The 23,422-nt window shown below is 41.9% G+C and overlaps 1 protein-coding gene across 10 annotated transcripts in view; it reads right to left on the bottom strand.

Moving 5' to 3' along the window:
• Positions 1 to 23,422, bottom strand: part of TMEM51 (transmembrane protein 51) — a 36,840-nt gene that overhangs the window by 12,093 nt on the left and 1,325 nt on the right. For 2 of the 10 annotated variants that reach the window (XM_073317171.2, XM_073317173.2), the window contains exons 2-3: positions 16,619 to 16,709; positions 14,815 to 14,888 (exon numbers count right to left, since the gene is read on the bottom strand). The exons of 3 other annotated variants lie outside the window; for them this stretch is intronic. The gene's annotated coding sequence lies outside the window, so the exon portion shown is untranslated. Of the gene's footprint in view, positions 1 to 2,843; positions 2,922 to 14,814; positions 14,889 to 16,618; positions 16,710 to 19,574; positions 19,781 to 23,422 lie in introns of those variants that run through there. 5 more of the 10 variants (XM_073317176.2, XM_073317177.2, XM_073317172.2 and 2 more) reach the window with 4 other exon arrangements.

Here is a 23,422-nt window from a genome sequence, read left to right on the forward strand (position 1 = left end):
TATTAAAGCATAAGCTTTCGTGAGCTACAGCTCACTTCATCGGATGCATGCAGTGGAAAATATAGTGGGGAGATTTTATGTACACAGAGAACATGAAACAATGGGTGTTACCATACAGACTGTAACAAGAGTGATCAGGAAAGGTGAGCTTCCCCCACCCCACCCCACCGCTCCGCTCTCCTGCTGGTAATAGCTCACCTTTCCTGATCACTCTTGTTACAGTCTGTATGGTAACACCCATTGTTTCATGTTCTCTGTGTACATAAAATCTCCCCACTATATTTTCCACAGTATGCATCCGATGAAGTGAGCTGTAGCTCACGAAAGCTTATGCTCTAATAAATGTTAGTCTCTAAGGTGCCACAAGTACTCCTTTTCTTTCTGCGAGATACTGAATCCCACTACACTATCACGGCATATCATGGAAAGCTCTTAGACGGAATATGAACTTTTGATTAAAATTCTACTGTATGCAGGAAATCTACTACATTAAGTATTTAAGCTCTGTGGAAATCAGGAGTGCAGCTTATATTAATCTTGGTAAAAGTTAAACAAATTATGAAAGATGACTGGATACTCTTTGGTTAAAAAAAAAAAGTGAGCTAGGTCCAGCTGACATCCTAATACCTGAAAGATAAAAATTGCAGCCAGTAGTGGAATCTATATAAATGTATCTTGGAACTCTGTAGCAGAGTTCCTAGCATTCTACAGTGTGGACTAGATAAACTTTGCAACAGAGTTTGTTTGGAATGTTCCAGCTTTAATTGGCTGCCAAGAAAAGTATCCCAGCTGCACAAATGTGGACACATTTTCAATTCCTCCTGCGCCTCTATTTTTCCATGGTTATTTATGTTGGATGGGACCTCATGAATATATGGTACTTGGGTATTTAGCGCTGTAGAATGCTTATATTTATCATTTGCCCCATACCTTTTATCACTGACTTACAATTCATCTATATTTAGTATTGTGATTTCTTGGTTAGATTAAGAGAAAGGCTAGTTCTTGTGTCCTTTAAACTGTAGAACAGCCTTCCCAGGAAAGTGGTAGATGATCCAGTTACTTGCGGGAACAGACCCACACTGGCCAGGTGGGAAAGAGCAGTGGACTGCTGACAGCGGGCATAATACCACAGAGAATCTGACCCCAGATTTTCATGGCGATCCTACATTCTGATGCTTTGTAGCAATTAATATCTAGCCCTGACGAAGGACAGATTTCTCTAACCACTCTGAGTTGGAGGATTGATCCCAAGTCAATCTAGATAGTATCTAGCAGAGAAAGAGGAATCACTGAACCAGTCTAGATATAGGATGGTTGCTTCTGCCAAATGCATTGGCCAATTAAATTTGTAGAAAAGTCCTTAGCGTCCAGTTGAAAAACAGAGTTCGATTATTTTGTATTTCTTTATTGAACAAAGATAAAATAATGAATACTGCAGCAGATGGGGATTCCGTAAATGCTGAATCCCAAGTTCTCTCCAGTGAAAATGTCAGTAACGAGAGCAAGTAAACAAAATTTGAAAGTAGTATTTATACTAAGGAGAAAATGTGTTACCCCAGGATTTCCTTTCCTAGGACTGACCTCTCCTCTCAGTCTGAGCTATATACACCGTAGACCTGCTTTAGGGTCAGACTTCTCTGTTGCTAAACTCTTCATTCTTGCTAAACAGTTTAGTTACTAAACATGGATCGTGTTGCAAGTGGAGAATGAATGCTGCAGTTATGGCAACAATGGCAGAGGTATATATGATGGAAGGTTGTACATACCAAAAGAGAATGTGGTATCTATTACAGGCAGGATATGGGCCTAGAGGCTGCATGGTTCTTAATGAGGCTACTTCCTACTTGTGACATATGCTGAAGAAATGAAAACACATGTAAAAATTCGGTAAAATCTTTTCATTGAAAAATAAAGCCAGGCCAGGCCAGATTTGTGCTTATCAAGAGTTGTTCTACTGATACAAAGGTCAGTTTTAGCAAAGCCATTTGAGTAAGAAGACAGCAAACCCAAAAATCCCAACTTCAAGAAGATGTGTAGTTATAAAACAATTCTCAGCCCTACCCATCTTTAACCAAGTTCCGCTCTTCTCTTTAAATCTACTCAAAATGGATTTTCAAATCAATTCCCAGAGTAACCATGCAGAGGATCATATCTGCCAACTTTTCAATCCAAGCTCTTGAAGGTAAAGTTCACAAGAAAATTCCGAGGAAGCGGAGGGTCTGCTTTAACCATAAAATCAAATATTTGGGCAAGGGTTTTCACACGTTAAAAAAAAAAAACACAACTCAAGGAATAACAAAGCCCAATTCAAATTGCATCTTTTATGTGAATGGCCCAGTATCACAAAAAATAATGTATGTATGTGTGAATAAGGCAAACACAACACATCAGGGGCCAGGAACAAAGCGCATGCAAATTAAGGAGGTAAGTTCACGAACAAAGAAGGCTATTTAGGTCTTAACTATTGGGAAGGCCATGAAGCTGTCAGTTAAATATATGGGCTGCAGTAAAAAGAGTCAGACCAGGTGCTGGAATGAACAAACAGAGAGGATACAAAGTAAAGTCTTCTTCCTGTAAATGCCTGTTAGGTACAGCTCTTCTACTAGTCTATTACAGTGCATGCAATAACTTTACCACTAAAATGCATCCGATGAAGTGAGCTGTAGCTTACGAAAGCTTATACCCAAATAAATCTGTTAGTCTCTAAGGTGCCACAAGTACTGCTTTTCTTTTTGTGAATACAGACTAACACGGCTGCGACTCTGAAACTCTGAAATGACTCTGAAATATTTCTTTTCAGTTGCTCTAGATCAAGTATATAATATTTAAAAAGGAGTTACCCTTTAAGTGCTGTGTCTGTGTGTGCATTGCCCAGTCGTGCAGAGTTCCTGAATTTCAATTTGTGAATTTACTGAATTCTGTAAGTTAAAAAAAAAAAGCCTACTGTATCATACAGCTTATTTTATTTATTTGCTACTGCTGCAGCTAAACACAACGGTTCTTTGCTACACTTTATGTAGCCCAAGCTTTCTGTGATGGACATTGATGCATCTGGATGCTACTGAAAGTCATTCACCTTATCTGTAGATTTGTTGAAACTTCCCTGATCTTTTCCCCTTCCCACTCCTGTCTTTAATAAACATGCACCAAAAGGCACATATGGTGAATTAAATCCCAGTTCCTGTATCCTGGTATCTGTAACCTTTCAAGCCCAATGGATGGAGCCAGAAAGTTGTCACTATCTGATATGTCTGCCATTTAAACTAGCCCTCGTTCGTCAGTAACTTCCAATTTAACAGTTGACAGCTGCTTACATTCCCGGGCTCCATCCTATGTTGCAGGGAAAATATGAAATGTAACATCTGTCCTTTGAAACAGGTGATAGCCATGTCCTGCAACATGGTGTGTAGATGTTTATCTGAATTACAGCAGACCCTTGCTAACCAGCATGCACAGAAATAGAGCTCTCTCCTCCTCTTGGCAAAGTAACAGGAGAGTCCTGTACCAAAGGTTCATATTATTAAGACTTCTTCCCCTCCTCCATTACTATACATTTACCAGTTCCTTATGAAATGTAAAATTAAACTATTACCAAAAGACAAGAAAGGACATTTTGTGAGACATCATCTTTGAGATTTTTATTTGACCACTTACTAAATTTGCATAATGCTATCCTTTGTTGTTCTCCATGTTATGGACCTGATCCATAGCCCATTGAAGCCATCAGAAAGATTCCCATTGACTTCAGGGAGCTCTGGATCAGGCCCTATATGGACAAGATGGCAGGATTCTACAGGCATTGTCTAGCTCTTTCATAAGAGCAGGTGATTAACTTTATTTTACTCTATTGGGAGTACTCATCACTGTAGTTTTCAGACTCTTCCATACCACAACTCCATATTACGACACCCAAACGTTTCACACCTCCATCGCATAAATCTGGGATTACCCTTCGTCTAAACGTAAAGAAAGGGATAATGGCAGTCCCCAGTTGAGAACCCACAAGTGGCAGAAATCAAAATTGTAATTGTCTTTGTTCTATTTCACCTTCCCTCCCCAAACTTATTTTAAGACCTATTAATTTAATGTTCCTTAAAGTGAGCTGAAAGCACTGCCTTGAGACACAGCTGACGTGGATATGCACTGAGCAAGCCTCAGCTAACTCCACTCTGCTACCTCTTTTCCTCCCATGTCAGTATAATAATGCACAGGACAGTGGTTCCTTTGACTTGTTCTCTTATTATTGTACCACCATAAAGGGTAAGAAATTATTTCTCAGACAGAAGGTAACTTTTCCAAAAGCATTAATATACTTAAGTTTGTCAACTCCCATTTTCAGAAGTGATTTCAGCACCTAAACCTCACAGAAAGGCAATGAAATTTAGGCTCCTGAACTACTTAGGTGCTTTTTTCAGTGTTGTAGCTGTTTTGGTTTCAGGATATTAGAGAGATAAGGTCGGGGAGCTCATATCTTTTATTGGACCAGCTTCTGTTGATGAAAGAGGCAAGCTTTCGAGCTACACAGAGCTCTTCTTCAGGTCTGGGAAAGGTGCTTTTGAAAGTTTTACCCAGAGTCCTTCGAGTGTTAAAATGCAGTTGGGAACAGGGCAAATTAAACTAGGAATTTTTTTTAAATCGTCCACTTTTTAATTGAATTTCCCTCCACTTCCTCTTTGTAAGATGACAAACCTCTTTTCCTCTGCTTGTGACGTCAGCAGTTAGTGCTGCCCCTCATCTGTTTAAGAAATATCTGCTTCAAAGTACAGGCCTTGCTTCCAAGTACAGGCCAGTTTGGGACTAGCAGCTCCAACCACTTGCTGGACATGCAGAGCCAGCGTCAAAGGGGAGGCAGCCTGAAGAAGTACTCCTGGCACCTTATAGGCTGGTTTCTACCAAGCCACTTGACTCTTTCCTTTCACTTCCAATCCCATGTGGTGGCGAGTGCTCAACTCCGATTTAGTCCTAAATTGGGCCTTAAGAGACTCACCCTCACTTTGTTTATTTTTTAAGAAGCTAAAGGGAGTTCAGTATTTCCAATTCCACTTTAATGAGAGATTGCCCTGCCCCCCACCTCACAATTAATTATACTTCTAGGAGACGGATCGAGGTCCCTGCATTTAGAACCAGCTCTGCCTCACACACACCTGCCGTTATCGCATTTCCAGGACTGTCAATGATTTACACTAGAAACACTAAATGACCCAACTAGAACTGCTGTTACCAGAAAGGTTGTTTATGATGGAGAAGTTAATTCCCCCTGCCCCCACGTAGAGCTGTAAACCAGGTTTTTCTTGTGCTCCTCATTTTTTCCCCATGACCAAGCTTAAGAAAAAATCATGGTGGCAAAGTTCTTCCTGAAGGTGACAATATAAAATGGTGATGGAGAGATTACTGTGTCAATCTGTATGCCTCTTCAGATCCACTTACAATAGATGATAGACTATTGATAGGCGGATAGAAAGGAGAGCCGTCAATCCTGCATGAGGAAGCAGTGCATGCGATTATGAAAATGAAGCCCAGGACAACACCAGGGCTAGATAGCGTACCAGCAGAATTGCTATAAGTGATTGGTGACACCAGTATTGTTCTCATGTGGAAAATTTGTAACCACGAGTGGATGAATAGAAATCGGCCAGGCGACTGGGAGAAAGCCATCCTTCTGCCCTTATCAAAGAAAGGGGATATAAAAACGATTACTACCCAATTGTACCACCTCCCTGATATTGCACACAAGTAAAGTGCTGCTCTGCATAATTCAGGATCACATGAAGCAACTGATAGAAGCAGAACTACTGGTTTCAGAGAGGGACAAGTCACGCAGGATCAAATCATGAATATCTTCTCATATCACTGAAAAGTGCAAGGAACATAATCACCCACTGATTACGTGTTTCATTGACCACTCCAAGGCATTTGATATTCTCCAACATGGCAGTCTCTGGAAGGTACTGGCAGATATGGGGATTCAGAAACATCTTGCTTGACCTCATTGCAAGTCTCCACTGTCAACTACAGACCGCAGTGCAAACTGCAGGTGACCGTGAGTGGCTTTCCATTGGCCAGGGTGAGAGACAAGGGTGCATTCTGTCCCCCAAGTCTTTTCAATATGTATGCAGAATTTATTATAAGACAAGCCCTGGAAGATTTTCATAAAGTGGAAGGAGCTGGGATTTCAGTTGGTGGACACTTCTTAATCAACCTCAAATATGCTGATAAGACAACACTCTTTTCTGTAACCATGATGCAATACAAGAAATGTTGGAATCTGTAAAAAGTTTGCGAGGAATATTGACTATTCCTGAATGTGGCAAAAACAAAATGTTCGTATGTTGACAAATTAATAACAATAGGATGCAAGCGGGCATCACAATTAAAAGGTCATGCTGTAGAGGCAGTAGATTCATTTAATTTTCTGGGATCATATATATCCAACCAAGGAGGCTACTCCAAAGAAATCAGACGACAACTAGGGATGGGTCGTTCAGCCATGGCCTCCCTTACAGAAGTATAGAAAATCTGTGGCATCTCAAAGGTATGAAAGTTCGTCTGGTGAAAAGCTTAATTTTTTCCATAGCAATTTATGGATGTGAATGCTGAGAAACTAATGCCACTGACAAGAAAAAAAACTGAAGCCTTTGATATGTGATGCTGGCACGTTTCCTGGATGGAAAAGATGACAAACACTTGTTAGAAGTATTATTGGAGATCAGTGGACTCCGCTCTTGGAAATCAACAGGTATGAACTTATGAGCTTTGGTCACATCAAGTGTAGAGATGGAAATAACCTAGAGAAAGTTATCACGGACAGAATGGCGGCAGGTCATCATACTAGGGGATGACTAGCGAGGAGATGGATAGATGGTGTGCAGCAGATCACAGGGAGGTCAGCTGCTAAGAGTGCAGAGTCAGTGATAGATTGAGAAGGCTTCTGAAAATTCTGCTGGGATGTCCCCAGTATTCAGATATGAATTACTAGACCTGACATATTCACTCATTTTGGTCTCTTGCCGGCATGCTGGATCACACATGGATTTGTTCTCTCCCTTTCCCCCATTACAAGTCTAAAGTTTTCCTATGTGAATCTCTCTCTCTCTCTCTCTCACACACACACACACACACACCCACCCCTGTTTAAATAATTAGATAAGCCAACGGCTAAAGAGGGGAAGCCACTTCTGTTTTGTGTTCCTTTAAAGTGCTCAGTGCCCTGGAACACAGGAGTTTAAGCCTTCCTCAGAGATGCTTTAACAACTGATAAATCAGAATTGGAGGATTTAGGAGGCCGCAGCCATGTGAGATCTGGATGGATAACTGCACCTCTGTTAGGAAAATGATAATATGTTGGTCAGTCTGCAAAGGACACCGAATAGGGGTCAGGTACAGAATTCCAACCGAAAGGCAGCTACCGATAGCACCTTTGGCATGTGTGGGAAAGAACACAGCTTCTTTGGAACTTGGAGCTTTTTTAGTGGAATCATGCTGGCAGGTACACTTATGCAGGTCAGTGAGCTCTTTAGAGATCACTGGCCACAACAATTCACCTCGAGGGGCATCTGAGGATTCCTCCGCCTGCCCCCTCCCAACAAACTTTGGACTGATTTGTTTCCCCATTACGTTGCTCCCCTCCCATGTTTTCAGATATATCAACAATCTGAGTCATGAGATAGCCATAGATGAAACCACAGTTAAGGGAAAAGGTCAAATCCGTGACGCAGCCATGATGCGTAACAAGCCTATTAAATTAGGCTTGAGGGCTATTTCACCCTCCTGCGTGAAATCAGGGTAGCGTACAGTGTGCATTCAGAATTGCAGGGGTACGCATCATTTGAAGTCCTATGTTGCAAACTAGACTATGGGGTTCTACTGGAAGTCACAAAGCAAAGATGGAGTCTACCCATTAGACTACTGAATTAATTAGGCATTCCCAGACACGAAGGACAAATCTGCCATTGATGCTGGTAAATGAGGAATCTAAGCTAAGATGCCAGGTATAATTTTTCTCCCCTCCAGAATTGCTGAAGATAAGCCCATTGTTTGCTGCAACAACAAATTGTACTCACTGTAGTTTGCACAATTTATGACTAATCCAGTTTAAAAGAAGACAGTTATATCCTAGCAGAAATGGTGGGGGGTGCTGGTCATCTGTGCTTTCTGCTGCCATAATGGTCAGACTTCCCATTAGCCTGCACACCACAGATTTAAGCACTCGATAAATACAGTGGACCCTTTAGGCCATTGATGAATTTGAACCTTGAGGATGCAATTAAAAAAAAAAAGTATACCACAACTTATGTAGATAAATTTTACAACTTTAAAATGTTGGCAAGAAAGATAATGCCACTGTAATGCAATGCTTGGGCATGCTTTGGGAATTGATTGCCATTTAGAAAGTTAAATTACTGCGGTTTACAAGTATAACACTGCCAGATAGCTGCTCTGAAGTTTGAGTGAATCATTCTCTAAACAAAAAAAAATACCATTTCTTAGTACTTTCTTTTTTGTTGCCAAGAGTGAGTGTCACATATTCAAGGCAACTGTGCCTGTACTTCCCCCTCAGTGATCTCTTGAGGGCACCCACTTAACAGTTTCCACCTCCCAGCAGTCCCGTCCCTGGACAGAGACCCACATCTCGCTCCCTTCTGAGTGGGGGTTTTAAGTTCTGCACAGCTCAATGAATTTACACTGTGATATCCAGAGCAAGTCCAACTGCCTAAACAAGCCAGTGCCTGCATTTATAAAAGTCACCACACAGCTCCTTCTAAGCAAGCACATTTCTTCCTAAGGTAAAATCATTGCAGAGAAATATATTGAAACAATAGAAGAACCTACACACATGGTAAAAAGCTTACCAGAGGACTCCCCCAGCTCTAACATAGTGCTCTAGTAGATTTTAGTCCTTCAGAACCCACACTGGGTTTTCTCTGTGATTATAGTTTATCTGTCTTAGATCCAGAACCAGAACAAAGGTTGGGAAAATCGGCCATTTCTTTATACAGCTTGGGCCTTTGATCTTGGCCTTCTGTAACAGGTAATCAGCAGATAAAGGCCCTCTCTCCTCAGGCTTAGCTTCAAAAGGCTATTTCTTTGCAGAACTGGAGTTGAATAATTTGCATTAGGGGAGAGCCCAAGGGATTCCGTGGGAAATCCATTAACACTTATTGTCCCAAAAGTCCATTCTTGTCTGGCACATTTTCAGTATAGTCCTTTGAACATCCAGGTCTGACCTCTGTCATGTCAGCTCCCTTAGAGAGGTTACATGCAATCACAGCCCACAATAATATGTAAACTTAATACAATAAGGTCTTTCAAGGCCAGGAAATTGCCCTGTCACAGCCTGGATTCCTCTGCATAATGATGGGACGTCCAGGATTTCCAGGTTTATGGATCTTGGGTAGCAGATAGAATACCCCAGGTCGGAGTTCCAGGGGTGTGTCTGTGTGGATTTGTTCTTGTGCTTTTTCAGGGAGTTTCTTGAGCAAATGCTGTAGTTTCTTTTGGTAACCCTCAGTGGGATCAGAGGGTAATGGCTTGTAGAAAGTGGTGTTGGAGAGCTGCCGAGCAGCCTCTTGTTCATATTCCGACCTATTCATGATGACGACGACAGCACCTCCTTTATCAGCCTTTTTGATTATGATGTCAGAGTTGTTTCTGAGGCTGTGGATGGCATTTTGTTCTGCACGGCTGAGGTTATGGGGCAAGTGGGGTATTCTATTTGCTACCAAAGATACATAAACCTGGAAATCCTGGACACCCCATCATCTCAGGCATTGGCACCTGACAGCAGGATTGTCTGGCTATGTAGACTCCCTCCTCAGGCCCTACGCTACCAGCACTCCCAGCTATCTTCGAGACACCACTGACTTCCTGAGGAAACTACAATCCATCGGTGATCTTCCTGAAAACACCATCCTGGCCACTATGGATGTAGAAGCCCTCTACACCAACATTCCACACAAAGATGGACTACAAGCCGTCAGGAACAGTATCCCCGATAATGTCACGGCAAACCTGGTGGCTGAACTTTGTGACTTTGTCCTCACCCATAACTATTTCACATTTGGGAAGAATGTATACCTTCAAATCAGCGGCACTGCTATGGGTACCCACATGGCCCCACAGTATGCCAACATTTTTATGGCTGACTTAGAACAACGCTTCCTTAGCTCTCGTCCCCTAACGCCCCTGCTCTACTTGTGCTATATTGATGACATCTTCATCATCTGGACCCATGGAAAAGAAGCCCTTGAGGAATTCCACCATGATTTCAACAATTTCCATCCCACCATCAACCTCAGCCTGGACCAGTCTACAAAAGAGATCCGCTTCCTGGACACTACGGTGCTAATAAGCGATGGTCACATAAACACCACCCTATATCGGAAACCTACTGACCACGATTCCTACCTACATGCCTCCAGTTTTCACCCAGATCACACCACTCGATCCATTGTCTACAGCCAAGCTCTACGATACAACCGCATTTGCTCCAACCCCTCAGACAGAGACAAACACCTACAAGATTTCTATCAAGCATTCTTACAACTACAATACCCACCTGCTGAAGTGAAGAAACAGATTGACAGAGCCAGAAGAGTACCAGGAAGTCACCTACTACAGGACAGGCCCAACAAAGAAAATAACAGAATGCCACTAGCCATCACCTTTAGCCCCCAACTAAAACCTCTCCAACGCATCATCAAGGATCTACAACCTATCCTGAAGGACGACCCATCACTCTCACAGATCTTGGGAGACAGACCAGTCCTTGCCTACAGACAGCCTCCCAACCTGAAGCAAATATTCACCAGTAACCACACACGATACCACAGAACCACTAACCCAGGAACCTATCCTTGCAACAAAGCCCGTTGCCAACTGTGTCCACATATCTATTCAGGGGACACCATCATAGGGCCTAATCACATCAGCCACACTATCAGAGGCTCGTTCACCTGCACATCTACCAATGTCATATATGCCATCATGTGCCAGCAATGCCCCTCTGCCATGTACATTGGTCAAACTGGACAGTCTCTACATAAAAGAATAAATGGACACAAATCAGACGTCAAGAATTATAACATTCATAAACCAGTCAGAGAACACTTCAATCTCTCTGGTCACTCAATCTCTGACCTAAAAGTGGCAATATTACAACAAAAAGACTTCAAAAACAGACTCCAACGAGAGACTGCTGAATTGGAATTAATTTGCAAACTGGATACACTTAATTTAGGCTTGAATAGAGACTGGGAGTGGATGAGTCATTACACAAAGTAAAACTATTTCCCCATGTTTATTTCCCCCCCACCCCCATTCCTCAGACGTTCTTGTTAACTGCTGGAAATGACTCACCTTGATTATCACTACAAAAGGTTTTCTTTCCCCGCCCCGCTCTCCTGCTGGTAATAGCTCATCTTAAGTGATCACTCTCCTTCCAGTGTGTATGATAACACCCATTTTTTCATGTTCTGTGTGTATATAAATCTCCTCACTGTATTTTCCACTGAATGCATCCGATGAAGTGAGCTGTAGCTCACCAAAGCTTATGCTCAAATAAATTGGTTAGTCTCTAAGGTGCCACAAGTCCTCCTTTTCTTTTTGCGCGTACAGATTAACATGGCTGCTACTCTGAAACCTGTCATAAATAAGGTAACAGCACAGACCATTCACTCAATCACACTGGATAGCTTCCATCTGCTATATATAGGTAAAACTTCCTTCCTAAGCCCCACAGCCATCAGCTAAAGAAGAAGAATGACCTTTAGCAAGTCTTACCAGTCAGATCCAGTTCTTTAAAATCAAGCGGTGTTTTTAAAGTTTAATCGCTATTGGCATTTCAAGCCTAGTACCTGGGTTGGCAATTTTGATTTAAAGGGTTACGATTCTGGACACCAGTAGTATTATACTATAGAAGAGGCTATACATTAGCTACTATTCTGCTTTAAATATTGTCTTAGTCAGCAGAAGAAAAAATGTCAGCATTCCATGTTTTTAAGTCAACTCTAAAATTTAAACAAGTCAACAACCAGCAAGCTACTATGAAATTAGGATGGTAACACGGCTTACAACCTCTTCCATTGGGTTCCCAATATATTAGCATCACCAATGATAGTTTTCAGAGTAACAGCCGTGTTAGTCTGTATTCGCAAAAAGAAAAGGAGTACTTGTGGCACCTTAGAGACTAACCAATTTATTTGAGCATGAGCTTTCGTGAGCTACAGCTCACTTCATTGGATGCATACTGTGGAAACTGCAGAAGAATCCACCAGTGCATGAGGACCATCCTTACTCCCCAGTGGGTTACAAGAACACTCTTCTGCAATCCTGTACTAGATTCAGAACTGCCCATTGTAAACTAACTTTGCACTAAAAAACACTTCAGTTAATTCATTTCCAGGCAGCTACACTGACCAAATGGCTGCAGTTTTCATTCAAGCACATCATGCTGGGAAGGCATTATCTACTGACCCGGGGAAGGGAAGTTAAATTCCCCTGAAGTCTGACATGAAGTCGTTGGACTGCATTTTACCTGCAGCACATGCAAAACAACCTAACCATTTTAGAGTTAGTGAGAACTGGCAGGTTGATTTAAGCAGCTTACATTTGTCCATGTTACACTTCAGCAGGAGTAGCAAAGAGCATGCCTGCACCAATTTACAACAACATAAGTGATCCATTAGCTCTCAATTGTATCCTGTCCCTTTTATGAATATCTTTTCAACACCTTTTGCACATCAAACAAGCAGGACAGCCTGACCTCATTAGCCTGCCCAGCTGTCTCGCACATTCCTCTAGTGCAGAGATTGAACCATTACAAACTAGAGAAAATGCACTAACCAGGGCTTGAAAACTCTGTTTTCTGCCAGCTAGAGGATTCAATCAGCTGGTCAAATGACACACTGGAGGAGGAAAAACAACAAGGAGTCCCGGTGACACCTTAAAGACTAAACACGTTTATTTGGGCACAAGCTTTCATGGGCTAAAACTCACTTCAAAGCTTATGCGCAAATAAATTTGTTAGTCTCTAAGATGCCACAAGGACTTCGCATTGTTTTTGCTGATACAGACTAACATGGCTACCAAACTGGAGGAGGAAGAGCTTACCAGTCAGTTTCAGGGAAAACAGCCATGTGAGAAACTTAGCATTCACACTTTCTGGGAATAGGAAGAGTGCTGGAATTTCTATCAGATTGATGTCCCTAGGCCCTGCTTGCAGGCTGCATCTTTTGTCCCAGACACCGTTAAGCAGAAGCTGCTAAGTCTGAAGCCCCTTTGCCATACCTTGCTGATAGAAGAGGGGAGGAGCAATCTCCCCTGCTACAGCTCTTCCACAGCCTGGTGACTTAGGCATGGGAAGTCTGCGGTACTTGGAGGTGCCCCCAGGCTCTAGCTGCTCCATCAGCCACTACTCTCTCTCTTCCTCAGTCTCCATTGCTCACAGCTCTGCCAAGCACCAACCCAGTCAAATTGCAGTATGCTTCTCAGTTTTATAGCCGCCCTCTCCCAGCCCTGAAATCGTCTAGCAACTTGGTCATTTCTCTCTGCTGCGGCTTGGCAGAGCTAGGAACAGGAACGCTGGGGCTCTTGGGCTGTGGAGACTCAGGTTGACAACAGGCACACACCTGCAAGGTGCTTCACAACTTTAAGGGCTAGAGAATGACCTTCAGTTTGCCAGAAACAAATTTTGCAGAAACTAATGGTCTAGTGCCCCCCATCCCTATTCACCAAAAAGAGCTTCCCATATTGTTGACAAGCAAACAAGGGGCTATTTGTAAGACCTAGTAATAAGTGCTGCCCTATCTGGGAAATCCTAAACTCCTGAAGTCTATTCCAATTGCCTAGTGGTTTGACTGACAAGGTGGGTGAGGCAATACCTGTCAACAGAAGCTGGTCCAGTAAAAGAGATTTGTTCACCCACCTTCTCTCTAAAATATCCTGGGACCAACACGGCTACAACATCCTTGCAAAGAATGATCTGACTGTCAGCTACCTGCTAATGTTCAGTTGTGTACTGACAGTGTTTGTCAGTCTCTTCCCCAGTCGCCACGTCGATGCTTAGCTGTACTAATGGAATGTAGGGTCCACAAATGATCTAGAACAAGGTTTACAACAATAGGTGCCTACTCCTGGGCACCCAGGTAAGTGGCTGAATTCCAAGAATGCGGAATGCCCTGCGGCTCCCATTTCCTTCAAGGAAGTGAACTGTTCACACCTATTTTTTAAACTCCTAGGTACCCATCTGAATGGTCTCTCGGGCCAACAAGTCCTTAATGAAGGAAGGGACTGGGAGAAAGAGTGACTTGATGAAACCACAGAGTCTACTAAATTAAAGCACATGTGGTCCAAGGAAGTACGAAAATCCTCCCATAGAGAATGGCTCAGTGCTAATTATGTCAGCAGGTTTTAAAATTTTTAGAAGTGGAGCTTCAAGACTGAGCAGTAAGCGGTCCCATTTAGTGTCACTGTTTTAGCATTCCTAAACTATCAAAGTCCTTGGGCACATGCAAAAAACAACACTATGCTCAGACTATAACATATTCTTCAGCAACCAACAACAACAAAAAATTAGAAAAACGGGGAAGTCCCAACATTATGGCCTTCCTGAGATTTCATGAGTTTCTCCAGTTTGCTTTTGAGTAATACTTAACATTTATGTCACACTCTGATTAATCTTCACAGCAGTCCAGTGAAGCCCAGTAGGCATTGTCTCCATTTCACAAAGGGCTTGGGGGAGAACAGAAGGAAATGACTTTATCAAGGCTCCTTAGATCAGTCACAGAAGTAGGATTAGATCTCAGCAGTTCCTACCTCACAATCCTGTGATAAATCCATTAGGGAGACATGGTGGGTGATGTGATATCTTTCACTGGACCAAGTTCTTTCTAGGCAGGACAAACACAAGATGAAACTATCAGAATCTGGCAATTAAGATTTAGTGGAGTAAGGTAAGTCTATTTACTGTGACGAACGTAGTACCCCGGAACAGACTCTGTCAAACAAACAGATTCAAGAACGCTTTCTGCAAGCCTATAGATTACTAATGCTACATATTTCAGCCTTATGATGGAAGCTAGATAGAAGGCTGCTCTCCTTACCTGGACCTCTATGGAGAAACTTATACTCTAATAAAAACTTAAGCACTTAGTTCCTATGAGCATCTCGGACAATGCTCAAAAAGAATTGAGCTGAAATGATTAGTATGTGACCTAGCAGAGGACACTCACTAGAATCTAAATATAGCCACATCTCTGGTTTTCCAAGAGCTAAATGCAGCTGGAGAAGGCTGGATAGTTGACCGATAGATTAGAATGGATGACTTAGATCCCTCCCTTCTTCTCGGTTGGGTTTAAGGTGGTTTATATATACTGGGTACCTTTATATTCAGTTCCATAGTACTCAGGTATTGATTATTATATTTCTAGTATTGCAAACAGCAGCTACAGACCTAAGGGATATTTAGAAAAATGTGAAGCCAGGTGTAGCATTGGCAATATCCTCTTTCTTTTGAGCCAGCAAAGTATTTTCTACCTATTTATCTATGATTGTTCACACAGGGTCATAGATATGCATGATGCTATGCATAAAGAGAGTCTCCATGTCCCCAGGTTGCTGACAGTCTTAAACACATAATCTTAAGAGCCCAATGATTTCAATGGGAGTTTGATTGGACCCCAATTTTCTACAACTGCATCCTGAGACATTCTCTCGCCTGTTCATTTTTTTAACTAGCTGTTCACCCATCTCTGTGCTACCGAATGGCACCTTTTACATTCTCCTTGTACCGCGTCAGGTAGAGACAAAATTTATTTCACAGCAACAGTTGTCTACTGACAAGGAGACAATCATAAGTAGTACACTTTCTCCATAGGTGCACATATATTACTGTAATTGCTTCCTCCTTGTTTTATTCTCTTCTATATAGATTTTTATATTGTGCTCATCACTGTAGCATTCAAGAGCCTTCCAGTAGCTCATTAAGCAGTATGACTAACATGTCACATTTGTTCTTTCACCTGCTTCCCAGAAGGAGACGTGTTTGTGGTAGAATGTTTTGTTATTTTAAAAAAGTACAAATGTAGCAACGCTTATTTTAAAGAAGGCAAAGTCAATGGAATGCTCCTTGCACTTGGAGCAGAAGGTGATGAGGTTTGTGAAGGTTCTTAGTTCCTGTGGGAGTTCATTGTGTTTGCAATTGATGCTGCTCTAGGAATTATGACCAAATGTAGTGATTAAGCCTAATGTTTGTCTGAAGCAACATAAAAAATTTTTAAAAAAAATCTCATTTCCATATATGGCTTAAATTAACCCTTTTTTTCAAAAAATATTTCTTTTTTTAAAATCATGCAAACTGATGAGATCTGGCACTTGTATGAAATCAAAAACAGAGGCCACTTCCGTTGACAGAATTTCATACCTAGGCTTTATTTATCTCCAGTTAGCAGCACAAAATTTTGCTTTAATATTGCTCAACATTCCTGTAGAAATGCGATGCTGTACCTGTGAAGCACACTTCCAAACACTGAAAACAGAGCTAAGTCGAACTTATCCCACCTTGCCCAAAAGGAATTACTTTGCACATTCCCAAACTTCAGGAACTGGCAAATGTTCTCACCTGTGCATTTCACAGGATGCAGCTCTTCATTCAGGTTAGAGCCATCTGGGTCTCTGGTTTTAAGATGCCAGGTAACTCCCTGCTCACTAAGCTGATATAAAGGATATATGAACATATACATTCAGACAGGAGAACAGTAAAAAATACACACACACACACTTTTGCCCCTCAAGACAGCTGGGCTGAGACATCTAAAGTCTATTTACAAAATGAAGCCATCACCCCGCTCACCCTGAATATAGTCAGAAATCAACATGGAAGTTCTACTGATGTTGTGCTGCCAAAGCTACTGTAACAATCTTATTTAAAAAAAAAAAATCAAACTACTTTGACGTTCATGGTAATTGGCAGCTAAGCAAACTCAACCATAGTTGTGTAAAAGCAAACATCTTTCCGTACTACTCAAACTTTATATTCTCAGTCCCATCCTTAGATATCTGGGCACAAACGGGAGTGAATTTTATGATCAACTCTTGCTGCAAATGCAGTCCGGCGCTACAGAAGGGATCACCCCACATACTCTCTTGTTCAGAGCAAGCCCTGAAACAGATCATCAGTTTTCAGAAGCCGTAACTATTGACACAGAGCCAGAAAGCAGAATTTTTGTTACTTCGGGCTTCTAACACATCATCTCTGGGCATAACACCATGCTGTAGTTTGCAGACACTCTGAACACATTTCGTTAATTTCAAACCAAAGCGACTACCCCGAGTCTACATATCACTTTGTCAATTATCTTCAGCATCAAATCTTCATGACTTGATCCAAAACTCACTGCTGTTTACCTTGTGCTTTCAAGAAGGGGGTGGAAGGCCTCCCAAAATCCCATTCTGTTAGGTGTGATGACCAGGGTTGTATCGGAAGCGCATGAGCTGAGGTTTATTTATTGCTTTCTCAAACACCAATGCCATCCCCTGTGCTTTAGAACCCTTACTCCTGGGAATGCATTCGGAAGCAAAATCAATGGAACATGACTAGGCTTAGCACCCTCCCCCGAAGAAACTGGCCCCTTAGGTTGGGATTAACCTAGGAAAAGCTCCCTGTTTCAGTCTGTAAACCCCTGCAGAGCAGGCTCTATCTTCTTGTCTGTCTGTGCAGCACTGCTGCTCTGTGGGTACTGCGGAATCACTCACTTCATACAATGTCTAAGTGTCTCTAACTCCTTGCTCCTGCGTCCATGGAAAATTGTCCCATGGTTACTGTTCTTCGGGTTACAGAACTCTGCACAAATCAGTCTCCACAATGTGTTGGCTTTTACATTTATGTGAAGCATTAAAAGTGTCAGCCATCTTACATTACCATAAATGCTGGGGTTGGTCCGAGGCCTTTTCCCATTCTTTACTCTATTGTCTCCTTCGGTATGGTAGGGTTAAAAAAAGAACTAGATAAATTCATGGAAGATAATCTGTCAATGGCTATTAGCCAGGATGGGCAGGGGTAGTGTCCCTAGCCTCTGTTTGCCAGAAGCTGGGAATGAGCGACAGGGAATGGATCACTTGATGATTCCTGTTCTGTTCATTCCCTCTGGGGCACCTGGCATTGGCCACTGTCAGAAGACAGGATACTGGGCTAGATGGACCTTGGGTCTGACCCAGTATGGCCGTTCTTATGTCTTATGGTGCCTTCTCACTCGTAGTTCCTGCCCCCCTTCTGTTTTTAATTCAATTGCACTTTTCTAATATCTTTCAAAGCCCTGCCACTTCCCTCCTGCATTTCGATGACTCCTACTGTATTACATCACCTCCGCAGTCTTTTTTTTACCCTCTTCAGCTGAAGTAAAACAAGCTAAATAAGGTCCAAAGTCATTCTTGCTAAAAGGACTGACTGGATCTACCCCACCCCCCATGTTCCTCTTGATCCTGTCTCCCAAGTAATTTTCCTTCAATACCCTTCAGAATTTTAGATTATCTCCACTTGCAGTCTCCTCCTCCCAGTAGAAGCCTATTTCCTATATTCGGCAAAACATTAAAATTGCCAACTGACCATCTTTCCTTATTTCCCAGTCCAATTCCCATAGCTTCAGAATAAATACAGCCTCTGTATATCAGATGTGGTTTTGCGTAATTTTTTTTTATGCACACTAAATATTTTGCAAACAAAACAGCTAAAATTAAATCAGATAGCGAGAGTAACATTCAAACACACACACCACTAGGAAGCTCCCATCACCACTCCTGACCATGTTTGCCATCAGAACGCTGACAAAAGAATGCTTTGAAAAAGGGCATAGCCTACCACGACTGTGCCCAAAAGTCACTGCATGAGACAAGGGTGACAGCTACTAATAGTTGCAACATGCAGATAAGATGCATTTTCACAGAACTGTAAATTCTGCTTGAATCACAGTGTGAGTTAACTCATTCCTTGCTCAATGGCACAAAATTTGGAGTTACACCCACAACTGAGGAAAGTTATCTGCTTTGGGTAAAAGACCTGAGAAATTCTAGCCTGAGAAAGCACCTGGTAAAGTTTCCAAGACCTACAGGTGGGTCTCCGCATGGGTTCGGAGTGTGGACGAGAGGTGGCAGGAAAGCACGAGCCAGACAGGATAAGTTAGAATAATAAGTCAATTAATAAGTTAGAGAAGAGAAAGAAAAAAGAAATTTTAACTGAAATGGTAGAATGCAAGGTGTAGGGGAGAGGAGAGGGAAAGAGACAGAAACTGAAGACAACACAGGGGAAAAAATAGACCAGGGCCTATTACAAGAAAAGGAAGGAAATAACAAAAGCATGAGAAATGCACTGAACAGTTTTACAGTGGAACAGTGGTCAGGGAATCACTGGATGAATTTCACTGGTATTCCGATAATTTACTCAAACCCTTGTCTATGCTATTGGATCAGCTCTGTATAGTTGTCCAAATACTGTTCGGGCAATGTATTATTTTACAATAATATATTGAACTCATTCTTTCTTTCTTTTGCTGTTCAGCCAATCCTAATTGTAAGTTACTCACCAATGTGCTGAGGGTGGGATGACTGGTCAAGCTCCTTTCTCTTCTGTTCCTATGTATCTGAGGTGGAGGTAACCTATTAGTGCATCTAATCTGTCTTCACAATTATGCAGGATTGTTCCCTACAATACATTCTCATATGATTCATAGTTAAGTGACTCAAGCAATGGGGCTTTCACCATATCCCTTGGGAGACTGTTGAACAAACTCCTTGACCCCTCTAATTCCTCTAAAAGTAAATTAACCCTGTACATACCAGCTGGTCCTGTGTGGCTCCTGTAATTTGTTCAAATGACCACTTGAGTCAACTATTCATAACATGCATTTTCCAATTCTCTATCCCCCCGTGCATGATCTACTCCTAACAAATGCCTTTGTATCTAATATATCTGGGGGCAAAGGGAATGGGAAATAAATGACAAGAGGAAGGAGATGAAAAAAGGTTAATGGCTGACTTTAAGACAATTAAAATTTTACACCTAAAGGATATAAGAGGCAAAGACTGAAGGCTTTTGAATCTAAGTGGTAGCAAGGCAGGTTCAAGAAGAGAGAGGCGGTGTGCTGCAACATGTTTATTTTCAAAGCAAATGGAAGGAATGGCTTGTCTCTTCTCTAAATACTGTAACAAACAGAATTTGTCACTGCTACAGCTGAAGGTAAGATCATTTTGAAAAAAAACTGGACTAGAACATACAAAATTCTAACCAAACTGCCTAGTAAAGTCTTTTTGGATGTTGTCACGCATTACTCACACACTCCTGCCAAAAGAACTGTTAGAACAAAATAAGCTTGCTTTTATTTCTACCACCAATTGTATTAGCATTACTGTCAACTTAAAACATTTACCTGTGTTATTAATACCATCTTAGATTATTAGAAGTTTTTTGTCATTACTTATTCTCTGTTTGCTTTCTGCATCCCTTGGGTAATAGTCAGCTTCACTAACAGGTGGTTAGTACAGCAATGTTTGGGTTTCAGGGGTTTGCTAACAGGTTTTAAAAACAGCTATTTTAATTAGATTTTTTAAAATTTTAGAAACATTTCTAGCGGTTCTTGTAAAAAACGGTTAGCTGGTTTGCTTTTAATAAAGACCTAGGGTAACATTTTTAAAAGCCCCTAAGCGACTTAAGAGCCTAAACCCTATAGACCTTCATAAAATAGATGTGCCTAAGTCATTCCTGAAAATGAGACTTAGGCTCCTTACCTCTAGTACATAATTGGGGTTTTTTGTTTGTTTGGGTTGTTTTTTTTTACAACACACCAAGTAGCAGAAGTCCTTTTGTTCTCCCACAATATGCCTGTGTGCAAGTTCCCCTCAGCAAAGCCACAGACTGTATCAAATTGGCGTTAGACAAGTAGAGTTTTCTGCTGACTACCTCAGTTTCACTTTTTCCTTCTAGCTCCCACTGCTGCAAAAGTTCACATGCACAATCATCAGTCACATACTTAAGCATATACAAAACAAGGACTCTTGAGAGAAAGTCAGGCCCAACTCTCCACTGCCTTGCACTGTGTCATCATTTAGATCAGTGCCAAATGGGCAGTAAACACAACTGATCAGGAAGTGTTCACATCCCCTTTGCACTGATGTGAAGAAATGCACAAAGCACAAGACAATGCAGAAGGAAGGTCACCATTTAATTTTCTTACAGTTAACATAAATGAAGAATGATTCTTCATTCTGACACTCTTTGGAAAGGTACAAGCACACACACACTGGAATGCCAAAATATGATCCGACGTTCAGAATAACCATAAGCCCACATACGATTTATCAATATACCCTGTCAAACGACAGGCTCTCAGCTAGTAAGATAGAGTGAACCATTATGAAGTCATAGCTCACTATACTAACAACAACAGATGGTATTAAGATTGCTTTAGTGACATATTCCATGCTCAGTTGCTCAAAAAACAGGTTTTTCACAAGAGTTGTAAAACCAGTTTCCATCTCTCTATTTTAGAAGACTAGTTTTCTGTTTATACCGTATTTAAATTGAGTGTTTTAAATTTCTTAGACTTTCAACTGCTCCTCCTTTGTCTTTGGGAATGAGCAAGGCTGACTTTCAACTGGACTTTATTTGCTCCCAGGTGGTTATTAATTTTTAACAAGAGAAAGTTAGAAGGCAATATGAGGGCCATGAAAGTTGCAGTTACACATGAGAAAAGAATCTCTGTAAAGAGCAGATCTGCTAGCGTGGTCATAAGACTCAGGCCATGTCTATACTGCCCTGCAGTTTGGGCCACTGGGGTGTGAACAGCAGTGCACACCAAAGAGCTACGCTGTACCTCCCCTGCGTGGACACCACAGCGAGAACTTAAATTCCTATTTCTCATTAATGTGACCCTCTTTGAAGAGGGTTAATGCAAATTAAGGACCTTTTGGTTTGTTCCTGCAGCATCCATACAGGGAACTTTTAGCACAGGACTTTGGTGCACACTGCTATTCACACCCCAGTAGCCCAAACTACAGGGCAGTGCAGACATGCCCTTACTTCCACTATTCATGAGTGACACAATCAACATGATTCACAGAAGCCTACACCAGTGCCAGTGGGTGGGGTCTGGATCAGACTGGGAAAAGCCAAGTAGCGTAGCTAGGAATCTTTCAGACTCCTGGCTCCAAACTGGTCCCAAATGTCTCTCTCTTCCCTTTTAATACAAAAAAAAAAAAAAAAGACATTTTACCTAGCAATTTTTCTACTAGCCCCCATCTCCGTAAACTCCAACTTTCCCCCAAACCCCTGCCCACCTACAGAAGCGGGATATGTTCACTATAAATCAATTACACAGTTTAATCCCTCCTCAGTATTTTTGCTGGAAGTTCGGTCCTCAGCTCAGAAACCTGGCCAGCTGGTAAGGCGAATTTTCTTCTTTGATTAACCATTCCACTATAACCAGGTGAATTAAAACACACTAGAGATGCTGAAAACACCAGCTTGGGAAATATTAGGTATAAATCTATTCTTAGGCATACAATCTTCTCATATGAGATAGCAGTGCCAACTTGTTCAAGTTGAGGAACCACTCCAATCTTTCCCCCATGTTACTTGCAAGGCAGCATACTGAAAGTACCCCCAAGGGTCACCTCAGAAGTTAATGAGCATCCAGAATTCCCTAATATTCTGCATCATTTCACCCTGGCAAGTTTTCCCTCTAGCCTAATTCAACTGTGCTCATCAAATGCCCACAAGGAGTACTAATAAAACTGCCTGGAATTATAAGCTACCCAAGCAATGATTGGATAATGAATTACATACAGCTGGGGGGTGCAACTTTATTGACAGGACAGTTGTCTCAGTTATAATATACACGCCAAAGTCATCTTTGTAGTTCTCTATCATACCAGCAGTGAAATAATCCTCTCATACCCTCTTGACACCCAGATACTATAGCAATTACTGCCCTGGCCCTTCGGTATTATTGTTTACGTTGCAGTAACACCTAGAAACACAAAACAGGATAGTGGCCCCACCGTGTTACATACTGTAACAAACAGTCCTTGCCCCCCAAAGAGCTTACAGACAAGATAAAGGGTGGGAGAAAAAAATATCTTATCTCCATTTACAGGTGGGGAACAGAGGCAGCACAGAGAGATGAAGCAATTTGCCTGAGGTCACACAGGGAGTCAGTGGCAGAGCCCGCAACTGACTCCAGAGTCCCTGCTGAATCCCTCAGACAGAAGGCTGCCCGTTCTCATAGGGCAGAGGTACCTGAAAAGGATACCGACAGTGAAACCCATTGATAGCGAGAACTCCCATTGATAAGGAAATGGCATTCAAGTCCCGTTTCCAGCATGCAAACTGCAACCCCGATTAGAGCAGGGGTGGCCAAACTGCAGCTTGCGAGCC

Source organism: Lepidochelys kempii, chromosome 18 (genome assembly GCF_965140285.1).
Source record: "Lepidochelys kempii isolate rLepKem1 chromosome 18, rLepKem1.hap1, whole genome shotgun sequence".
NCBI lineage: Eukaryota > Metazoa > Chordata > Testudines > Cheloniidae > Lepidochelys > Lepidochelys kempii.